Source organism: Bubalus bubalis, chromosome X (assembly GCF_019923935.1).
Source record: "Bubalus bubalis isolate 160015118507 breed Murrah chromosome X, NDDB_SH_1, whole genome shotgun sequence".
NCBI lineage: Eukaryota > Metazoa > Chordata > Mammalia > Artiodactyla > Bovidae > Bubalus > Bubalus bubalis.
Genome location: NC_059181.1, coordinates 141,622,470 through 141,644,158, shown reverse-complemented (window position 1 = coordinate 141,644,158; position 21,689 = coordinate 141,622,470). Strand labels below are relative to the sequence as shown.

At 45.3% G+C, this 21,689-nt stretch overlaps 1 long non-coding RNA gene across 1 annotated transcript; it reads left to right on the top strand.

Moving 5' to 3' along the window:
* Positions 1–11,701: 11,701 nt before the first annotated feature.
* LOC112582095 lies at positions 11,702–14,895 on the top strand. Its single transcript, XR_003106664.2, has 2 exons — positions 11,702–13,546; positions 14,296–14,895. It is a non-coding gene; the product is annotated as an uncharacterized LOC112582095 (long non-coding RNA).
* The last annotated feature ends 6,794 nt before the right edge of the window (positions 14,896–21,689 follow it).

The following is a 21,689-nucleotide window of genomic DNA, read 5'->3' as shown; positions in this document are numbered from 1 at the left end:
ACCATCCTAGTGATGACCTTAACTCCACAAATGAGATATTCTTCAATTTATCTGTGTATATATAATCAATTTACAATCAATGGCAGGACACAGCTTGGGTAGAAAAATACATGATAAGTCACTGCTGTACCCTTGCCTCTGTCGGTTCTGTTTTCCTTCTCTGGGGAAAATAAGTCCTACCAGCTGCAAATTACAAGTCCGACTGATTGGTGAAAAGTATTCCAGAGGAAGCTTCTATTTATTTTTCTAAGACGACATTGCTGAAGACATTTAAAGCCAAAGGGGAAAAGTGTAAAAGGTAAATCAAATAACATAAATGATGATGCTAGTTCAGATCAGACCAACGATTTCCTAATGCAACTCAGTGGGAGTGGGGAGATGGGGAAATCTGAGTCATATATATGTGTATGCACATATTTTTTATATATCCCTGGAGAAGGAAATGTCAACCCACTCCAGTATTCTTGCCTGGAAAATTCCACGGACAGAGGAACCTGGAAAGCTACAGTCCAAGGGGTCACAAAAAGTGGGACACAATGAGCGACTGAGCCACACACACTATATATATATATATATATATATATATATAAGGCATTAGCCAGCTTCAAAATTGAGAGGCAGGGGACTTTGCTCATTGATTTATATATACATATATATATGTATATATATAAATACTAACACAATGCTTCCCATCACTCTTCCCATTACTACTTTCTTTCTTTTTTTTTGCTTTGTTCCTATCCAATCCACAACCATCTGGCTTGGCCATTGATGAAGTTCCTGTAACTTATCTGAAGGGTAATGCAATGAAATCAGAGGAGCTCCCAGAATTATTAAACAGCAGGAACCGAGAGGGGCTCACAGGGCCTGAGCAGGTGGGGGATTGCAGGAGGCTTCATAAACAAGTTCCCGGAAGTGAAACGACAGGCTTGCCCTTCCCTGCCTGGTTGTCAGCCTTCATTTGTAGATGTTCTCTGACAGGCAAGGGGGAATTGCTCTGAGTCAGAGAATTAAATGCTAATACCAGTTTTCAAATGTAAAGGAACACACAAAAAAAATCCCTGCCAGCTGTCTAAAAACTTACCACTCCCCCCTTCAAAAGCACTTATATTCTACAGTTACCAGGAGGAATATTTAAATGACTCAAGTTATTTTCAATGTTATTTTAACTTTGTCACACACACCCTATTATATAAACACCAGGCTAATGTAAATTATTCACCTTTTAAAGTTACTTCAAAATTTTTGACTTTTAGCCAAATACGTATTTCTTTCTAGCAAGAATTCTTTTGAGTTGTAACTCTACAACTTAAATACATACACATCTTTAAAAGTTTATTTTCCAAGCAATGCCCATAGAATATTTATTGTTTTCTAAACTGCATTTACATGACAACATACTGAAAGAAAGCCAGTGTGAGGAGAGGAGAAATAAGTCCTAAAGCCAAGTCCTAAAGCCATAGTGAGACTGGTTTCTTTGGGGTTAGAGAAACCTCAGCCCTCCCCTCTACCAACAGAGCGTCAAGTTGAGAACAAATTGACCCAAAAAGTAAGCCTCAATATCATTCCTACACTAACTCCCTATAATAATTTACAGTCTGCAACCAAAGTAAAATTATCTCTTCAAAAATCTGGCTTTTATGATCCAAGCTACAAATTAATTCTCATGTTCATTTCATATTTCATCTGTTTAATTTTTGCTCTACCAAGCTATAGAGAAATCACACTTTTCTGATTATATTGAAGCACCTAAGCTCAAATATGTTGGGATATTTGGTTACAGCAACTACAATGAATATTTAAGTTGCCCAAGTTGCTTTCAGTGTTATTTTAACTTCTTGAAAATATTTAATGACAATTTTTTAAGCTGCCCATGAAAAAAAAACATTCTCCAGTTTGAAGCTCTGCCATCACCCCAAAACGATTAGCCTCAGTCCAGAAGGTGTGTTTCCGTTCCTCTGTTCCATCAAATCAGCACATGAGGTTAAATTTCTGTATTCTTTTGGTGAATTTTTTTGCCTGATATTTACTGGTATTTTAAAACATATTTTTATGACTAATGTCACAGGAAATTGATTATCCTTAAAGGCCAGTCAAGTCCTAGTCAGGGGCAGGAGGGGTGCGTATATTTTGGTGGGGGCCTATGCAGTTGTCTGAGAAATAGAGAAAAGGGAAGAAAGAGGGGTAGGGAGAGAAAGAGAAAAGCTGCTGGGGAAAAAAGTCTAGCACATCACCTGATACACAGTAGGCATATATGAAGCAGTATTTTTCCATCTGTTCTCTTCTCCAGTAAGAAAACTCAGTCCTGTGTGCATGAAGAAGAAGATATTCCAATGGTTCTGATCGACCTCGGTTTATCACAGTTTTAGTTTGTAGAGTTACCAGGTAAGCCCAGTGAATCTATTGCAAACAATTTTCATTACATCACACTCAAGGCCCTTCAAAGACTCCTCACAGTCCCATAATTAAATCAAGACGCCTCTGCCTACTTCCACACCCCTCTAATCTATTTGTCCTGGAGGGGCAGACCTTATTTGTCCAGTTCAATCAACAGCTAATTCCACAAAAGATAGCCTCTGTCTTGCTGTGTCTCTCTCCTTTTAACTCTTCTCTATCTGCAGGTCCCTGAACATACTGTTTTCCCCATTCCATTTAAATTGCACCTTCCCTTCAAAAATCGGCTTGAAACTTAAAAGTATGAAATGATGGTGGGGGACTACCCTGGTGGGCCAGGGGTTAAGACTCCATGTTTCCAATGCAGGGGACATGGGTTTGATCCCCAGTCAGGGAACTAAGATCCCATACACTGTGCCACACAGACAAAAAAATAAAAAATAAAAATAAATCAAATGATGGAGGTAGTTTTTCAGGAGAGGGTTTCTAGTACTGAGTAGCTAATTTAAAATAAACTAATTCCATAGTATTAAAGGGGATGAGTTTCAAATGCCAATCTCAGACCAACTTGTTAAGCAACCATGTTGGCTTTGGGTTAGACAACCCTTGGCACCAAGGGCACCAAAGGGCACCTAAGCCAACTCTTGAGGATATTGGCCACAAGCTTCACCACCGACACAACCTGACATTCTCCTCACTCCCTCCATCTCTTTTCCCTTCTCAGGTAGCATTTATTTGAAAATCTGCATTGGACACCAACTGACGCGAGTAATTGTGCAAAGTGCTGAGAAGAGATCCATAGCTGGGCATGTCCTTACCCTCTAGGGGCTTCCTATCTGCTAGGCAGAGACTTAGAATGACTAGCTTTATTAATGTGCTGTGATGGGACAGGCCAGAGGCAGTTAACCCCAACCTGAGATCATCTGAGAAGGCTTCAGGGAGGAGATGGCATTTGGGCTGAGCCTTGAAGAATGAGGAAATGAGAAGAGCAAAAATCTCCTGCGTGGAAGGATAAAAAGGAAGCTGTGGTTGGAGGGTGAAGGGGTACAACCAGAGGGGCAGATCAGAGCCAGGTTGGAGAGGGTCTTGAAGGCCACATTCAAGGACTACACTTTTCACTGTGTGATTTTTTAGTGCCAAGGATCAATATGATCAGAATTGTGTTTTTAGAGTTGAACTTAGGGAACTAGGGTGAGAGGGGCCAAACTAAGCTGGGGGATGAGCAGGGAGCCTGAGAAGGTTACCTTGGTGACCTAGGGGTGGCAAGTTAAGGGTTTGCATTAGAAGACAGAGAAGGAATGAGGGGAAGGACTTGATTTTCTTTTCCTTCTTTCACCTTCCTCCTTTCTCATTTTTGTCCTTGCCCTTACTCTCTGCCTCCCTCCTCTTTCCTTGCCTGAGGCCTAAGCATTCCTTGGGGACTCTGAGCTAAGGAAGCTGCTGAAGCCCTGGGTTTAGGGCACATGTTAAAATGGAAAACTGGACCCAGATCTCTAGCTCCATTTCCTGCCAATGGATGGAGCTCACCCTGATCATTAGCTACTGTGGAATCCCACCTGATTTTAAACCCAAGAATTATTTTAAGAGACAGGAGGTAAAAGAAACGACATGTCCCACCAGTCCTAGAAACTCTACATATTAAGTCTTTTAAATATTTTTTTTAATGCAAACAGCTATGTTATGGACACAAGAAGAAGTTCTGGATATTTTGGCATTAATAGCTTTAATATTATGCTTCAGTTATACACACTGACTTTCCTTCCTTTCCTATTTCAACAAATATTTCATAGTTTGGAAAACACATCTTGGTTTTAAACAGAGATAGCATCCCTTAGCACTGTTCACTTTCCTGTCCCCTCCTCCTATCTCTGCCCAGCGAGATATTATTTTCCCCCAGGAGTAGCACGATCCTAAAAGTGAAGTCGTTCCAACTTGGGGAGCTCTGTGCTTTTGACAGCACCTCCTTGGTGCTGGCCAATTTGGAGCTTTAAAAAATTTTTTTTGATATAAAAGGAGTAACCAACTGCCCAAATGCACTTCAGCCTCCCTGAATCCAATAGCATTTGATGTGTTGACGTTGCTCTATACTGAGTTTTTGTTTTTATAATAGGGTAATAAGGCTCAAGGAAAGCGCTAGAAGTGTAAGATTAGAAATTGATCATAATGTTTACGGTGAAAGCAAGTGACCAAATCTTGTCCAGGAGGTGGGCTTTCATCTCCATGCCCCTATCATTATACTGTGCTGTGAGCTCACTCTAGTGCAAAGGAGAGTCCAGCTGGCTTACAGGATGAGGACCCTGTAGGGCCAGCACAGTGTAGAGACTGAGGTCACCCTCCACCCCTCCACCGTGGCCTTCCTTTGTGCAAAGATCCGATCATTTCTGTCATCTGAGAGAGTCTTTGATTTCATGGGCCAAAATCCAGGAATAATTAAGACAATAATAGTGCACACCCAACAAGAAAAACATGCCCTGTTTAAAGAAGAAATCCCAGCAGCATTGAAGGCAGTGATTCCGCATCTTTGAAAAGAGACTTCGAAATCAAAAGCAACAGCCATCAAGGACTTACTAAGCTCCTCCTTGGCAGAAAGGAAAAATTTACTAATTTATTCTACTTTCTCCTGGTGAGATCATGGGGTTGGGAGAAGTTAAGATTTGACATTTCCCACCCCCCCCCACAAAGTTCTAAGTTTTGCAAGCAGCTATTTTTTATCATAACCAATTTCTCAAAATAAAATAAAAATTACTAAGGTGCACTATATTTTTTGCTAAATCTGACAGTAGGGCAGGCATGAGTGTATTATTTCTGCTCACTGCTAGCCTTTTCTTGAACCCTGAAAAAAAAAAAAAGCTTTTACAAATAACACAGTAGAAGCTTCATAACAGAATTCCAGTTGTTTTCTTTCTGTTAAATCTGTAACTCTATCCTGATTTTATCTCTCTGAAGACTTCTGGATATTTACAACATAAGGAAAATCTTGTTTCCCTAACTCAAGGCCTTCATGAAAAACATAATCATAAAAGACACTTCTAGTTAAAATGAAAATGCTAAGTTCTAGACATTTTGTTTACAGTGTAAAAAAGAGTTTCAATTCAACTCCTTTTCCTAGTATCTAATTCCAAAGATTTATTTGCAATTGCTTCTCAGAAAACACTTTCCAAAAATTCTTCTAAATACCTTGTTATGGGTTACTTCCTTGCTGAATTTCTCCAGTCGAGGGCTAATTTATTTTCCTCAGCTGCACCTTCAGAGCCTTCAAAGCTTTTTTTAAAACTCTCCTCCCACGGCTGACTAGAATTATTTCTTATCAAGGTAATTTCTGAACGTTTCAGGGAGGAAAAAAATATGTGCTATTTTCCTGAAAATACCTGCTTTGAAGCTGAATTTCAGAAACGACAAAAAAAAAAAAAAAAAAACAAATAGTGAATGGTGTCCACTTCATTTGGGGGTTCTCGGGTTGCCCAGCGAGAAGTTCCCTCCTTGACACCGGGGTTTGGAGGGCTGCGGCTGGGTTTTAATGCCAGGCTGAGTTTCTAAGCGACTGTTGGGGCAACTTCTGTTTTGTGAGGTTGGGAAGGGCCTACTAAAATGAGAAGCCATTTGCAGAATCAGGGTTTGTTTCAGAGGCCCTAAGAAAACCTAAGGAAATCCTTAAGACATCATATTTGAAAAATACTCGAAGATTGTTCACTTGAGTAAATACTTAGCTTGCCTGCCCTCACTTTCTGCGGCCTGTAGCCATATTACTCACCCTCAAAGCATTCATCAATATTCAACTGGCTCTCTAATTTGCTGATGTAGCAAGAAGAGTTTAATAAAGGAAACTTGCTTCCCCCACCCCACCCCCACTTTGGAGGACGTGCCACAAACTCCACTTTTATCTTATAGTGCTGGAATCTTCTGCCCTTCTGCTAATCCAAGGAGGGGAATGCACGCTTGCGCGCAGTTAGATCAACCCAAGCAAATTTACCCACGAAGCCGAGCCTTAAAAGCCCAGAAAAGTCTTTCACCCCAAGGACACTGGAGCTTTATAAATGATCTATCTGAGGATTTAGAAGCTTGTTCAGTCACGTCTGACAGCCCGACAAACTTTCAGCCCTGTCCACGAAGCATTCTGAAAACTTTCAGAGGGAAATTACCGTTTAGAAATAACCTTAGCGCCCACCGAACCCTTACACGTCACTGCAGTCTTAAAACCTTTCCTGAAAATCAAATCTTGGCCTGTAAAATCTTTTTAGTTAATCTTTGAAAATAGTTTTGCAGACCCTGGAAGAGTCTACTCTCCCTCCCACCCCCCACCTCTAAAAAAATGAAAGAAAGAAAACAGCCGCAGAGGCAAGGGACAGGCCGCGCAGCACTTGCAGCGCCTCGGGTCTGCGAGATCGCCCTTGCAAAGAAATTAAGAGTTGACATCGGCGCTCCAGAAACCTCAGTGAAATGCATGCCAGAGTTAAGCAGCTCAAGAAACTTGAGCGCCGAGCAAGGCAGAATCCGTGGTTTTATTTTTGTATACTGATTTCGTGTGTATGTGGTGTGTGTGTTGCTATTTTTCTTTCAGCACCTGATTTTTTTTTCCAGTGCAGCGCGCGATTCCCCACCACCCCGCGCGCAGGGCGCAGGCCGCTACAGCCCTGGCCACCCTCGGGGAACGTGGGGGACCGGGGCCGCGGCGGCGGCGTCAGGCGCGCGGCTCCAGCTCCCCGCGGCCCATCCGTTTTCTAGCCCGTCCGCCGCGCGGGCGGCTGAGCAGAGCTGAGCCGATCGAGTCGGAGTCGTACCTGGGGTGGCTGAGTCGCCCGCGGAGCCCCCTGCCCAGACCGGCGCGCTCGGCAGCTCCTCTGCCGTGCTGTGCGCCTGGCCGCCCACCTGCCCCGAGGCCCCCGGGTGCCTCCGGGCCTGCGTCCCGTGTCCGGGGAGGTGGCCGCTGCCGGCCAGCGCTACCCATTGCCCTTCCCTTCCAGAATTCACTGGTCTGAGCCCTGCGTGCTGACAGATTTGTCCCACCCGGGACAGTGAGGGAGAAAGGAGTCGCGATCATTTTCCTAGACAGCATTCAGGCGCTGTTTCTTTAACGAGGAGAGGGAGTTCTCACAATGTTTTTATTATGACATTTTGCAAGTAGACAGGAAAGTTGAAAGAACAGTACAACAAACGTCCACTTATCCCCCACCTGGATGTGACAACTTAACACACTATAACACTTGCTTCCTCTGTCTGGCACAATGTGTGCGTGTGTAGGCTGTATCATCTGAAAACTGCAGACAAGATGATATTGCACCTCTCCACTCCAGCCTTCATCTTCTAAGGGTATCCTCCTACTTACCTTCAATACTATTCTCACTATTCTCACCTAAGAAAATCAACTCTCCGTCCCCAACAGCAGCTAGCATTTATAATAAGGGCTCATTTCCCTCCTGTTGCCCCGGGTCAATCTTAAAAATGTTTCCCCTTCTTGGACCGGGACGTGTGCAGACAGTTGTTCCATCCCTCCGGGCTCTGTGCCCCCAGCGGACGGCCTGCAAGTACGGGACCCGCTCCGGGGCTGCTCTCCCTGAGGGCTTGGAGGCTCGGAGGGATGGCGTGGGCAGGGGAGTCCCCACGAGGCTGGCCTCAAACGCTTGGGGAAAGCGCTACGCTCACGCGGTTCGAAGCACCCCTCCCCGTTTCCTCCCGCAACAAGTTAGGCACCCCCAGCCGGCACAACGCCAGGGGCGTTGCTCAGTCACCTTGCTCCCTACTGGCAGCTCAGGGGCACCGCGAGGGGACCAGTGGGCGCGGGGTGGCCTCCGTCCTACACATCTGGGTGTGCGCTGCGCTACCCTGTGCCCGTGGCTTTGCCTTGTCCCATTCTTTTTTCTCCCTAAACCCCGGCTCTTCGACTCTATACCGGCTCTACTGGATGCCCCGTGCCCTTCTCGGCCCCATCCCGGCTGCGGGCCAAGGTTGTGGCGTGGAGCGCCGACACACACACACACACACACACACACACACAAACACACACACACACCCCGCCCCCCCATCCCTCCCCTCTTCCCCTCCCCCTTTCCGCCCCCGGGCCGGGAGCAGCGCGCCGAAGGCGGGGGGGGGGGGGGGGGGGCGTGGGCACCGCGTGGCCACGCCCCCGGAGCCGGCTTTTTCTAGAGCCGCTGCTGGAGGCTCTCCGCCGGCCGCCCAGCTTGCCTCCCAGGGTGCGCAAGGCTCCGGTCCCGCGCTCCACTCCGCTCCGCCTCCGCCACGCCGCTCTCCGAGCTTCGGCTGCAGCCAACGCAGGAGCGCGCCCTCCGCGCCGCCACCCCGAACCCCGGCCCCGGGCTCCCGCCTCTCCGCGCCCGGCTCCGGTCCCTATGGCTCGGGACCCGGTCCCGCGCCCCCCGCGCCCTCGCCGACCTCAAGCCCCGGCCCCGCTCCCCTCCCGGGCCCAGCTCTCTCGCTGTCTGTCTCAGCCCTCCGCACCCCCTCCATTCCTCCCTCTCTCTTTTGCTTGCTTGCTCGTTCGCTAGCTCTCAGATGCGGCGAAGCAGCTTCGCAGGAAAATCCCAGAAACCTTTGCAAACAGCTGACAATGAAATTTAAGAAATTCTTCGATTTCGGCGCCATTTTCGAGTGGATCGAGAGGTGACATGAGGTTTTTTTAAAAGGGACTTGTTGGCTGGCATTTCTCCCTTTAATCACGTTGGTTACGGCAGACTGAGAAAAATGAGTTACCACGCTGAAAAAGTTATGTGTTGCTTTGGGATTGTAAAGCATGTTGGGGGGGGGGCGGGGTGTGGGCGAAACAGACACATGAGTGGGCTGGGAGAATTCTTAGGAAACGGGCTGGAAAAAGCTAAGATGGAGGGGTGGGGAGAGAAAATCGAGTAAGGGGCTGTGACCGCTTGTCAGCCTCGCTAGAGTCGGGATCCACTGGTTTTGACGGACTGTACATGAACTTTTCGTGGCTCCTATTTGTAAGCCGTAAAATATGTCTTGGAAATAAATGTATGATTAGTTTTGCACTGTCTTTTCCCAACTAAAACTTTCAAGGTTGTTTAGTTTTCCCTGTAGGAAACATGACGTTGGGAAAGTCGGCATGAATGAGCCGAGGGAAGGTCCATCGTGTTTGTGGTGGGGGAAGAAGGCATCTGCAAAATTGAGACAAAACGTTGTAAAATATGAACAGAGGAAGAGGCGTATGCTTTGGCTCTTAAATGATTTGGCCCAACACAGTTCAGTTCAGAAGGCGGGGTGGGGCTATGGGCAACTCGAAAGTATCGATTCTTTGTCTATTGTATCGGCGACTGACTCTCTGCTGAAGTGACAAGACTCCTCTTTGTAATCTCTTTTCGTAAGTAAACTTTAATCTAAGGGGAAATCCATAAACTAGGGGAGCGAAGTGGCTTTTTAGGAATGTAAGTCGTTGTACTGTCACTAGGAGAGAAAAAACGGGTTAAATGACAGGTACAAATGAATTCGATTCCAGTGAGTTTGCAGAGCAATCTGGAAGGGACCTTCGCCTTTGACACCATTGCTGTTTCGAATGAACTTTTGTTTTTCTAAGTAGTCAACTAAGGAAATGTTAAATGAGGGATGACTTTAATGTGAGGGTTCTCATATTTGTGTGGGGCATAAATATTTAATTGGGAGAAGGTTGTGGAGTTTTAAAGTAAAACTGTACATTTGCTAAACATGTTTTTTTCTTTCTTTTTAAAGGCAACCAAGGACGTTTATCTCCATTAATCCCAAAAGTGAGAGTTGTTTGTAAATAGCATAGCCAAAACAAGATGGAATTTACACACACTTAAATGTATGTCCCAATTTAGGGAACGAGTTATTAATAAATTAGTTTACCATAAGTAGTGCATTTGGTAACACTGGATCTCAGTCTGGTGTTACGAATTTTGTAATTAGTCTCATTGAATACTCTGAACATTTTATCATCTAATAAACAGGACACAGCATCCATTTAACTGGTTTTGAAAAAACGATGTAAATTTTAAATGAACCAAAACACTTAACAGACGTGGATACTTGTCGTGTCTATTACTTGTATTGAAACGTATTTTAACTTTCAAAACCATTAGCATTTTGTACTACTTGTGTTGTTTTAACTTACAGGTTTGTGATTGAGGGTTACAGATTTATTTTCTTCTGCTTGACTATTCCGTTTAAACACTGTGGGAAAGGATGCGTGTAACTTATTGCTAATGTGTGTCCATTTTAAAAAGGAAAAAGTGGTATGTAATAAGTTAATCATTAAGGAGTATGCACAGAGCCGGCCATTTCAGAACGGGAAAGCATTTCTGGGGAACTGCTTGAGACAAGGAGGACTGATTTGACATCAAGTATTTAAACTTTTTGACTTGTGTTTTAATAGCTGGTATTAAAAGGTACAAAGTATTTATGAATAAGTTTGAGTTAGTTTCATATGTAAATGTCCAGATATTTCATATCAGAACAGTTATCTCTTCATTCTTTAATACCTTTGAAGACAACTCAAGGCAGGGTGTTTGCTGTAATAAGGAAGCACTGGTAAGTTCAAGAGGACATCTCATGCTTCTAGGGATGGATCTGTATTTCCCAACTATCATATATGTTAAAATAAGCTGAAGCTGCCAGAGACATTTTGGTGATCTTCTTTAAGTCAATAAATGAAAAGTTATTGTTTTTTTTAGCGGGGACATTGAGTGAGGCTTATTTATAACATACACCAGGAAAAAGTTTCAGGAAGACTTTGAAGCAGGCAAGAGTGATCCAGATGTTGCCAAACTGCCTCAATTTCTTTTCTTACTATTCTTTCCTTCAGAAGTAAGATTCTTTCCCACCCTAATTCCTCTCTCTCTCAGCCCTCTGCCTTTCACCACTACACTTTTCCAAGATTCATCCTCTGAGGGAAAAAAAGAAGAAATCGAGTAACATTCTTCACTCCACCTGCTGATCCTGGAAATCAAATTTCTAAAAAGTATGTCGATTTGGACTGACGTTTCGCTTTATTCCTCGCCATCGGGCGGGACGGGGGGTCTTCCTTCCAGTCACCTTGTCTTTCTCCACCTGCAGGTACCCCAGAGCGATCCTCCTTCATTGACTCCGAGGGGATGCAGCAGCAATTCATGTTTTGAAGTGCTTTAAACGGTTCAAAACGTGAGGCGCTGCTATACCCCCTTGCGAGGAAGTAGGAAGGTGGGGTTCTGCTAGACGTGCGTGCGTTCCCAGGGAGCACCGGCTCCCCAGGCCAGCTCTCGAACAGGTAGGTGAGCGGAGGCTTGGATCTCTCTTCCTCTTCCCCCGGCGCCCTTTCATCTCCCGGGAGGCTCCGCCAGAATCCGAGGAGAGCTCTACTGCTCGCCAGGGGGGCTGGGGGCTGGGGGCTGGGGATGGTCTGGGCCACGCGCGCCGAGAAGGGGGTTGCCGTGCAGCACTCAGCCGTGCCCTAGCAGCGGGAACAGTACTGCAGTGGGCAATCGGTGATCTGGAGTATTGTTTCTGCTGCCCGGGCAAGACTGGGACTCCCGCACGGGCCCACCCACCAGGTAAGTCCTAGTCCAGTGCCCGCCTTGTCTGCTCCAGCAACGAGACCCGGGTGAGGCGCGTTTGTCCTCGGTCCAACCTTGGCCCGCCTTTGAATAGATGTGAAAGAAACTGCATTTTAGCACTCCTTTCCCCTTCAGGGTAAAATTTAAGCGAGGGTGTGGGGGGAGAACCCTCCTGATCACCCAGACTACCACTCACAGGACAAAAAACGAAGAAAGACTACCTTCAAGTCTCAGCAACTAAATGGTGTGGGGTGGCGAGGAGGGGAGTAGTTGGAAAAGAAGTAAGGGGACGCCTTAAGGTGACCCTTTGCAAGCGGTCGCCAGGCCGCTGTGCGGCTCCTGGTAAATGACTCACGTCCTGCATGTGGAAAGGACACTGGAGTCCAGGAAAGAGAATGTTTCTGGCCCCTTCTCGACACCTTCCCCACTCTTCTCCCTGTCTCTGTTGGGGGAAGCTTCTGCAGAGATCTGGCGAGGCGCAGGGCCTGGCCCGCGGGTGAATCCCAGGCTGCCTCGTAGAAAGGCGCTGACCTAAGTGATCTGAGGCCTGCAGGGAGCGAGGTTACCCGAGGGGGTGGCTGTGGAATGAGGCTCGGCGGTTCAAGCTGCTTCTTGCCCTATCTCCCAAAATCTGGTACCAGAATTCCACTCTGGAGGCGCTTCCCCAAGGCCACCACAGTCACCCGGGGGCCCGCCCACAAGGGATTGCCCCGCTGGCAGGGCACGGCTGGACAGCTCCTGAGAAAATGGCAGCCCCTGAGCTGTCGACTCTGGGGCCCTCCGTGCCTGCAGAACTCCAGGAACTGTTACCAATGGACCTCGAACGCTGTCTCCACCCCTCACTGTGCGCCCCCCAGTCTAGGCTAGGAGCTTGAGAGCCGGCCTAGAAAAGAGAGGACTCATTCATTCTCTGGCTGAGGTCGCACTTTGCCTGTGAAAATCACTTTAGGTTTTTGGTTTGATCCAGCGCATGGGCAGGTCAAGGACTCTTGGCAAAGATAGAGAGAGGTGTGGAAACTTTCCCACGCTTTCTGTCATCCTAAAAGAAACCAAAGACGTGAAAGCCCCTCTGGTCTGTACAGGCTGCCTGGAACTGTCTTCCCGGGGGCCAGGAGTTGGACCCCTGGAGGAGGAGCAGGAGGAGGTCGGGTTTGGGAAGCCCGGGGTTCCAGGCAGCCCGAGCCGGGGCTCAGGCTCCCGCCGCCCCCACGCGCGCTCTCCCAGACTCCTTTGCGCTGAGGCCGGCGCGGGCGGGTCGGGGCCCTTCCGGCCACCGAGGACCTGAGGGCTCCGGGGGCGCCGCCACCCGGCTGCTTGGGGCCAGCCCGGTTCCCCGCGGCCGCCGCTGCCCCGCCCCGGCCTCGATCCCGGACCGCGAACCCTGAAAGTTGGCTCGCGGCCGGCCCAGGGCCCCGCGGGCTCGCAATCCCGAGGCCTGAACGGCGAACAGGTTCCCACACCCGCCTGGCTTTGCGCTTAGGGTAGGAAAGGCACCTCGAGACTGCCCCCGCGCCTCTCATCTTCTCCCTTTCTCCCTGCTCAGGACGGGTCCCCTCGAGCCAGAAGGAGGCCTGGCAGCAGCCAGCGCCCATCCCACGGGAGGACCATGCCCGCGCCCTCCGGCTCCCTCCAGCGAGACCCAGGTGAGAGACCCGGCCGGTTGGGGACTGCAAGTGGCGGAGGGTGGGAGCCACGATCCGGATTGGGGGCATTGCCTTCCAGATGCGCTGTGGCCCTTGGCCCCAGGCCCCCAAGAGGCATCGAGCTTGAGGGCGTCCACACAGCCTTCGGACTGCGTAGTGCCCTTTTTCTGACTTAAAGCAGTCATCTTACACCATTATTCACACGGTCGAAGTTGCAGTGTGCCTAGATTTTCCTCCAAGGACAAAAATGTGAATAAAGCAATATTTTAGCCAAATATTTCCGTGTCAATTAAGAAGATTGCAATTCGTTCCAGACTATAAATTCTCTTTAACTCTCTAAGGTATTCATTCAAATTGTTTTTCAACGTTGCTAAATGTGCATCATAATGTGTGGGAGTGTGAAAGGAATCCACTTATAGTCAGCAGATCAATTGATCCGATGTTACCACCTTCAAGTAGGCACCTTTCCATTGTTTTCTCATCTTTTCCCAGCACATGTTATTTGTTAGGAAGCTGCGTGCACACAGCCTTGTATTAAGTTTATTAGACAGATGTGGCCCATAAACTAGGAAAAGTTTAGTCAGGCTCTAAATTTAAAATTCCACATTGCTGTAAGTTGTGGGACAAGATATATAGGTTACATTTATAAGCTAGAATTGAACATAATTTAAAATATTTTAATCACAAGGATATTTTTTGAAGGCATCCAGCATTTCCAGTTAGCAGTAATGACTTTTTTTCCAACAAAGGAACACTGCATCAACACTCTTGGCCCGGATCTGGACACAGAAGACTTCTGTTTCAAGAAAATACAGTCATCTCTCAAATCCTGTAATTTATATGCATTCTAAACTCACTAGGTATTGAAAACCACCCAAATGTCCCACAACACGGGATAAAATATAATCAATCACTCAGTGTAATATTATGCATCCTTTAAAAATGTTATTGGAAAATGTTTTATGATCTGTAAGTCAAAATAACCCTCTCCCACCATTTCTTTCTCCCTGCTGCTCCCTGATACCCATGCTTCTTTGTTCCAATTGGCATGTAAGCTTGTTTTCCCTGCCAAATGAGTCAGTCATGATGGGAACGTCAATTGATTTGAACAGATGTGTGTCAATGTTACTTGGAAAACTAGATGCCAATAACCACAGCCACACACACAAAAAAGGCAGTGGTTGCAACTATGTAAAAATTTATGCATACATACAGACAGTGACTAAAGTGGAACCCCAAACAGGAAAACAGTTGGATATACTCCAGTGCTGGGACATTAAATGATTGTATGCTGCTTTTGATTTTTATTAATATGAATAACTGTCCAATTAAAAAGACCTACTAAGGACTCTGCAGTGCAAATTTATTTTGCTGATTGTTTTAAAAAACACCATACCAATCAAATCATCAAGGCAGATGGGGCAGCAGGGGACTGGGTTTTTTCACCCAATCCTGAAACAGGCTCAGGGCAACACTTGGAGAAAAAGTCATCCTACACAGGTGTGAGCTAACTTCTAGGCAGCTTTCCTGAGAAACTGCACAAGACGAAAATAAAAATAGGTCCAAAAAGCATTTTTTTGAAAATCAATGAAAGTTTATAAATAGGAATTAAAGACTAGAGTTGGGGGCTATATCCAAGTTTGAGTAAACTTTTAGAGACCTATTTTCCCATCGGCCTACAGTGTAACTTATCCTCATAACCCTAAAACTTGATATGCATTTGTGTTTAGAATGATTACATTACTCCTAAAAGAAAATCGATCTATGCACCAATTATAGCAAATGTGTAACTCCCTGCTATTCTACACCCCAGTTATCCTTCCCATTAGTTACTGCTCAGTAAATGAACAAAAATCTGCTAGCTCTTTCATAATATCTCACCTGCATGCAGCCTTTACCTCCCTCCCCTGCTCTAAAAGTGATCTCTTTGGCAAGTTTAAAAAGACATAGACCCCTGTAGGGATAGTAAATTAAACCATTGGGGAGGAGCCCTGACAAGACCTCCATTTCCAGGCAGCTGCTCAGCTTTGGAGCGCTCTACTTATGCCACTGAGCTCTAGGATCTGAGCAGCCAGTGGGAGTCAGTGGCCCTGGCTTGGGCACTGCTGTTAGTCAAGGAGCTGAGAACAGAGCAGTATCCATGAGCTCTGAAGGCTTTGAAGCATGCCTCTCCCAAAGCAGCTCCCTTTACCTATCCCCTAACCCACCTGACCTGCCCTCCAAACCAGACTGTTGCCCCAAGGCTAGACATTTTAAAGTCCCGGCCACATAAACTACAATAATCAGAAACATAATAATCCTAACATTTTTCCTTTTAAAAAAAATTGTGCTTTTACATGCTTTTTCAAATGTTTTCATATTTTCTACCTGCAACAACCCGAAGAGATAGATAGGATAAAACATCAAGAAAAGCAATTGCTGATAAGAAGCCTGGGGCTTATGGGGGTTGAGGCTTTTATGGGGGTCTGAGGCTAGTCTGGGGCCTCTTCCTCCTGAGCTCATGTTGAACTTCTTGTTTCATTACCTGTTAATCAGAACCAACTACACAGTAGTGACTAGAGCAGGAAATGGAGTTGGGTTTGTTTAGAAAATTTAGAGGTGAAACTAATTAGTTGTCTGATGAGCTTTTCCCTCTGCCCTGGACAGTTCCTGCTTGAGGCCCATGATTGGCCCCTGGATGGCTAAATAGTGACAATAAATAACCCAGGTGTATACACATAAGTACACACAAACCAAAAAAAAAAAAAAAAGTGTGATTGAAAATCGTTTTAAAGTCTCTGACCGGTATTGGATACTTTCTAAAGATTTAACCAAATTAATCTTAAGCAAAGATATGGAATGTCCAACCATAAGAGTTAACTTAATGTAGTCACTCACTCAGTGGAACCTCTTTGAGCCATGACAAATAATAATTTTAAAGGCTGAGTTGAAACCTGGGAAACACTTATGATATCAAGTTTTAGAAATCACGGACATAGAATCCTGTGGACACCACAATTGACAAGGGGGTCTATGTAGGAGCAGAAACTGGAAAGAACATCAAAACAAACAAACTTGTTGCTTAAGATGGTGGAATTCCAGCGGAAGTTCTTTCTCTGCTTTTCCATGTGTTTTTTGTTATGCCGTGTTTTTTGTTACATTGTCAAACATAATTCTCTAAAAAGTCTTTAGGGGTCACAGACGATACAGCAGTTTTGAGTCAAGGATGCACAGACCTCAGACATCTCGGGGATCATCATGTCACGAGATACCACTGTGCACTTGTGACAGATTGATAACTGAAAGGTCTGGGAGCCGCTCATCTTCACAGCAATACAACTGGTAAGTATTACAAGACCCATTGATGAAAAGATCAAAAAGTGGGTTTTGAGCGAGGAAGAAAGAGGTTGCTGAGGTGGAAGGAATGGGACAAGCTGTACTTTACAGTTTAATGGGAGGTGGGAGGAGTCAGACTTTGTGTCTTTAGTTGTTGTTTTAAGTTCCTTGTGATGAATTGACATTCATTCAAGGCATAAGATTTTATATTCATGCTAGAATGTTAAAGAATTTATGCTCAAGCAAACAACTGAAAAGACATGAACCATAAGCACTATAGACACAGGGTCATCCTTAATATGTTGTTGATGTAAGTTGTTAAGAAAAGGCATAAAAACTCCATGAACAAAAATTCACAGAAGAAGAATACATAAAAGATGCTCATTTCAGTACTTTTTGTTTTTGTTTTTGTTGTTTTTTTTGTCCACGCCATGCTGCATGTGAGATCTTAGTTCCCTGACAAGGGATGGAACCTGCACCCCCTGCATTGGAAGCGTGGAGTCTTAACCACTCGACTGCCAGGGAAGTCCCTCATTTCAGTATTTTTAAGAATAGAAATTAGAAACATCTTGATGACCAATGAAAAAGGATTGGGTAAATAAAAGATGGTGCCTCTAATATGTGGCAAGAGAATATGCTCCTGCTGAAGTATTTAGCAATAAAAGAAATGAGCAAATTTTTGCACCTTTCCCATCTATGCAATCTGAGCATACGGGGGGCATTCTGTATGTAGTTTTATTTCAATATACAGATAAAAGGCTGGGAGGAAATGTATCAAAACTTTTAAAGTGGTTATCTATGAATTGTGGTATAAAAAGTGTTCAGAGAAAGATGCTAAACTATTTTTGCGATGTGTTCCTAATATGTAATCTAAATGTATTGGGAACATTTTGCATTCATAGTTTTGTATCAATCTTCATATTATTATATGGAAAGAAGGCTAGGAGGACGGATACCAAAAGTCCATCAAAGAAAGATGCTAAACTATTTTTGCGATGTGTTCCTAATATGCAGTATAAATATATTGGGAGCATTTTGCATGCATGGTTTTGTATCAATATACAGATAAAAGACTGGCAGGAAGAAACCAAAAATTATATCATGGTTATCTGTGGGTTATGATATCATAAAGTGATAAAAGTAAGATGCAAAATTATTTTTGCAATATGTTCCTGAATATTTAATATAAGTATATTGGGAACATTTTGCATCCATAGTTTTGTATCAGTATTTAGAAAAAAAGGCTAGGAAGGAATATACCCAAATTTAATAGTAGTTATTTCTGGGTTTTAGTATTATAGATGATATCTGTCTTTCTCTTTATACTTTTATGTATTTTCCAAGTAATACTTGTATAAACAACAAGATTCATTACTTTTATAGCGATAATAAAACTTATTTTATGTTTTTAAAGAGTTTGTACTTATTTAAAAAAAAAAAAAAAAAAACATGGTCCTTCGACCCGGGGATGGGGGAAGACTTCCTATTTGGGCAGCAATGGGCCTAGAATACATTTTCAAACCTGTCTGAGCAAAACCTACACAGCTTTGGTTGGCTCTGTGGTCCAAATATATGTTATCATTTACTCTTGGCAAAGGAAAGAGAAAGTATAATTTTAAAATATAACCATGACAGAGTAATAATAATAATATTGCTAACCAGACTGTTATCTCCTGTCTAATCAGAGTAACACTTCAAGAAGTATAGAGAGTTGAAACAGGCTGCTTTTCCCCATGAGCAATTGAGGCTGGCGGGACTTGGGTTGTTGCCCAGGGCCTCAAGACACATTGGCCAGCTTGGGACAGGCCTGAGTCAGGAAAACACCTTACAGAAAGTCTAATTCCACTTAGCTAACTTTTTGCAGATGCAGATAAACCTCCTGCATCCCCCCACAATTCTGCTGCACTTCATAGCAACCCTGGTGGTGAAAAACACATGTGCCACCTGAAATGTAAGCTTTCCCTGTTCTTTTAAGAGAGACAGAGACCTAAAGGGGTGGGATGGGGGGGTGGGAGTGATGCTCTAGAGGGAGGGGAGATTATATACACACACACACACACACACACACACACACACACTTATAGCTGATTCACATTGTTGTACAGTAGAAACTAACATAATATTGTAAAAAATAAATAATTTTTTTAAAAAAATGAGGAGTCAAAATAACCTACCCAAGGTCAAGCATGAGGCCTGCAGCTAGAATTTAAAAGAGAGAGAGAGACCGACAGAGGCATTTGGAGACACATCAGGCTCACAGCCTGACAAGACAGCCACCAAGGGTCGAACGCTCCTCAGTTGCACTGATTTGAACAGAGACACTTTATCAGAAGAGGACTAGGGTCCCACCCCCATCCTTTAAGTAGCACTCTGGGGAAACTGTTTCCCCTCAAAGAATCATTCAAACCCTGTAGCAAGTCCATATTATTAGACATTATTTTTGAAATAAGACTTTGAGAACAGCCTTCCAATTTCCTGGTGCCATGCCCTTTTTCTGCTTAAGGACAATTGTCATATAACCAACCGTGTCCTTTTGTGTCAATGGTTGTGCTCCTCTTTAATCTTTCATACGCACTTTTCTCTGCCGCATTCTAGCAATCTGAGCACATTTTCAGGATACCTAGCTCTGTGCTACTTATTTTTGCAGGGAGGAGAGGACAGAAGAGAAGCGGGTGAATGTGATACTAAGCCAGAGTGCCCTTGAACACACCAATCCTGTCTTCTGTCTGCCACTGAGTACAGAGCTGTGGCTTTGACCTTCTGAGACAAGGCAGACCATACGGAGAATCTGCTTTGCTCAGCTGAATTATCTAGCATCTTCCTTTTCGCCTAGATCCAGAGCATGGAATGGGGGAAGGGTGTGGGAGGGCCCCCTTCCTCATTGGAAGCTTTCCTGTACAGCTGAGAGAGAGAGAGAGGGTGGTGGGGGGAAAGGAGAGAGAGAGAGAGAACTCTTAACATAAGCACTGACCATAAACTCTTCGTTACCAGAGAAAAAGCCCCCGACTTCTGATTTTCTGAACCAATAAAATGTCCTAGAATTTGGCCACTGAAGAGAGTACTCCTAGTTGGGAATGTGCCAAGAGGGGCAGGGTGGGGGAGAGGGGGGCAGGGGGCCGGCGCAGGAGCTGGGAGCTGTCCTTTGCTAGCAGGGTCAGTGCAATCCCTCAGTTTACAGAAGAGGAAATCGAGTTGCTGAGAGAGAGGAAATAACTTGCAGAGAGGTCGCAACTTGCAAAGAATTGGTGGTGACGTTAGAACTTGAACCTTGATCTTCAGGGCTCTTTCCACTGTAATTTATTGCGTCTAAAGGACAGAGAGAGCGACTCAGGAAGATGCTAGATAGGATGTGGGGCTTGATGAACATCTGCAAAGGTAGATGGAGCCAGAAGAGGCAGAGAGGCACATAAGGACACTCTAGGTGGGGGACAATGACCCGGGGCAGGCACGGGCAGGGTGGGCGTGCTGTGGCACTAGGGCAGTCAGGAGGCAGGTCTGGAGGAAATTGCTAGGGTCAAGTCTAGATTGTCAACGTGGGCTATGCAGACCCTAGAGGGGATAAGACATTGTCCCAAGGGGTACAAAAAGCCACGGAATACAGATGACACAACTTCCAAGAGAAAGATTTGATTCAACAGTGGGTCATTTAAAGCACTGTTTTTCTGTTAAGCACAGATTCAGGAAGATAAAACTGAGATGTCAAAATCATTTCAAGTTTGTTGCAGGCCCCTGTGGGCTGCCCCACATCTTCCATCCCAGTCTTTTCCCAAGGGAGGATTTATGCATTTGTCTCTAGACATTTGGCTTTCTGCTTGTTTTTCCTGCCAGTTCCAGGATCCTTGACTTCTGCTAACAGCCGCCCTGCTCTGCCCTTTAAGGTGACTGCTGCTTACCCCAGGAAACTGCTAGAGCCCCATGTCAGGCACAGGACCCAGGTCAGGCCAGTCCCACAGTACCCCGTGTCCCATTACATACACATCAATTACACTCTAAAAATCTCATGTGACCCCAGCCTAATCAATGAGAATACTTCTCTTATTGATGGGAGTAAGGGTGGGTTAATCCTGAAATGGGAAGTCTTTCTTGCAGTTTCTAAGCTTGGGGCTGTATGTGGCTATGCCCTCACCTACCTTGCTCTTCCGTGTCCATCACTGGGAGGAAGTCCATCTTCAGCAGGAGAGAATGAGAACAGCATGCACCTAGAAACACTTAGAAACACAGCAGGAAGGGGAGGAGCAGTGGGGGAAGGGAAGGGAGGCAAATGACCTAACTTTAGTCCGATCCCAGGTTGGGAGCACGTATGGCCTGTTTCTTTTTTGTTTAAGCTGGTTTCATTTGATTTGTTAGAAAAATACTTACTGAGCACCTTCTAGGTACCAGGTACCATCCTAAGGCCTGGACATAGAGCAGTAAACAATGCTGTCATGGAATTTACATTCTAGATTGAGTTGTGCTTCTGTCACTTGCAACAGATTGCGGAAGAATGTACATGCTAAACATAAGGACCAGAGAGAGAGAGTCTATACTATAAACAAAGGAGTATGAAATTTCTTGAGCAGGGGACTCATGTGATCTTTCACAGCAGGCCTGGCTGGAAGCAGTGACTATGAAAAGACTGGAATGGCTGGGGCTCCAATTTGCTCCATTTTTGAGATACTCTCATGAAGAGAATGTCATGGTTCCTGTGATGAAAGTCAACTTCAAAGGAAAATAAAATGCTTCCAGGAAGTGTTCCGGGCCCAGCTCCTCTGGCCCTCCCACCACCCCCACTCACTCTGGTTGTGTGGTTCTGCCCATGTGCAGTACGATGACTGCTGCCTGCACGTGA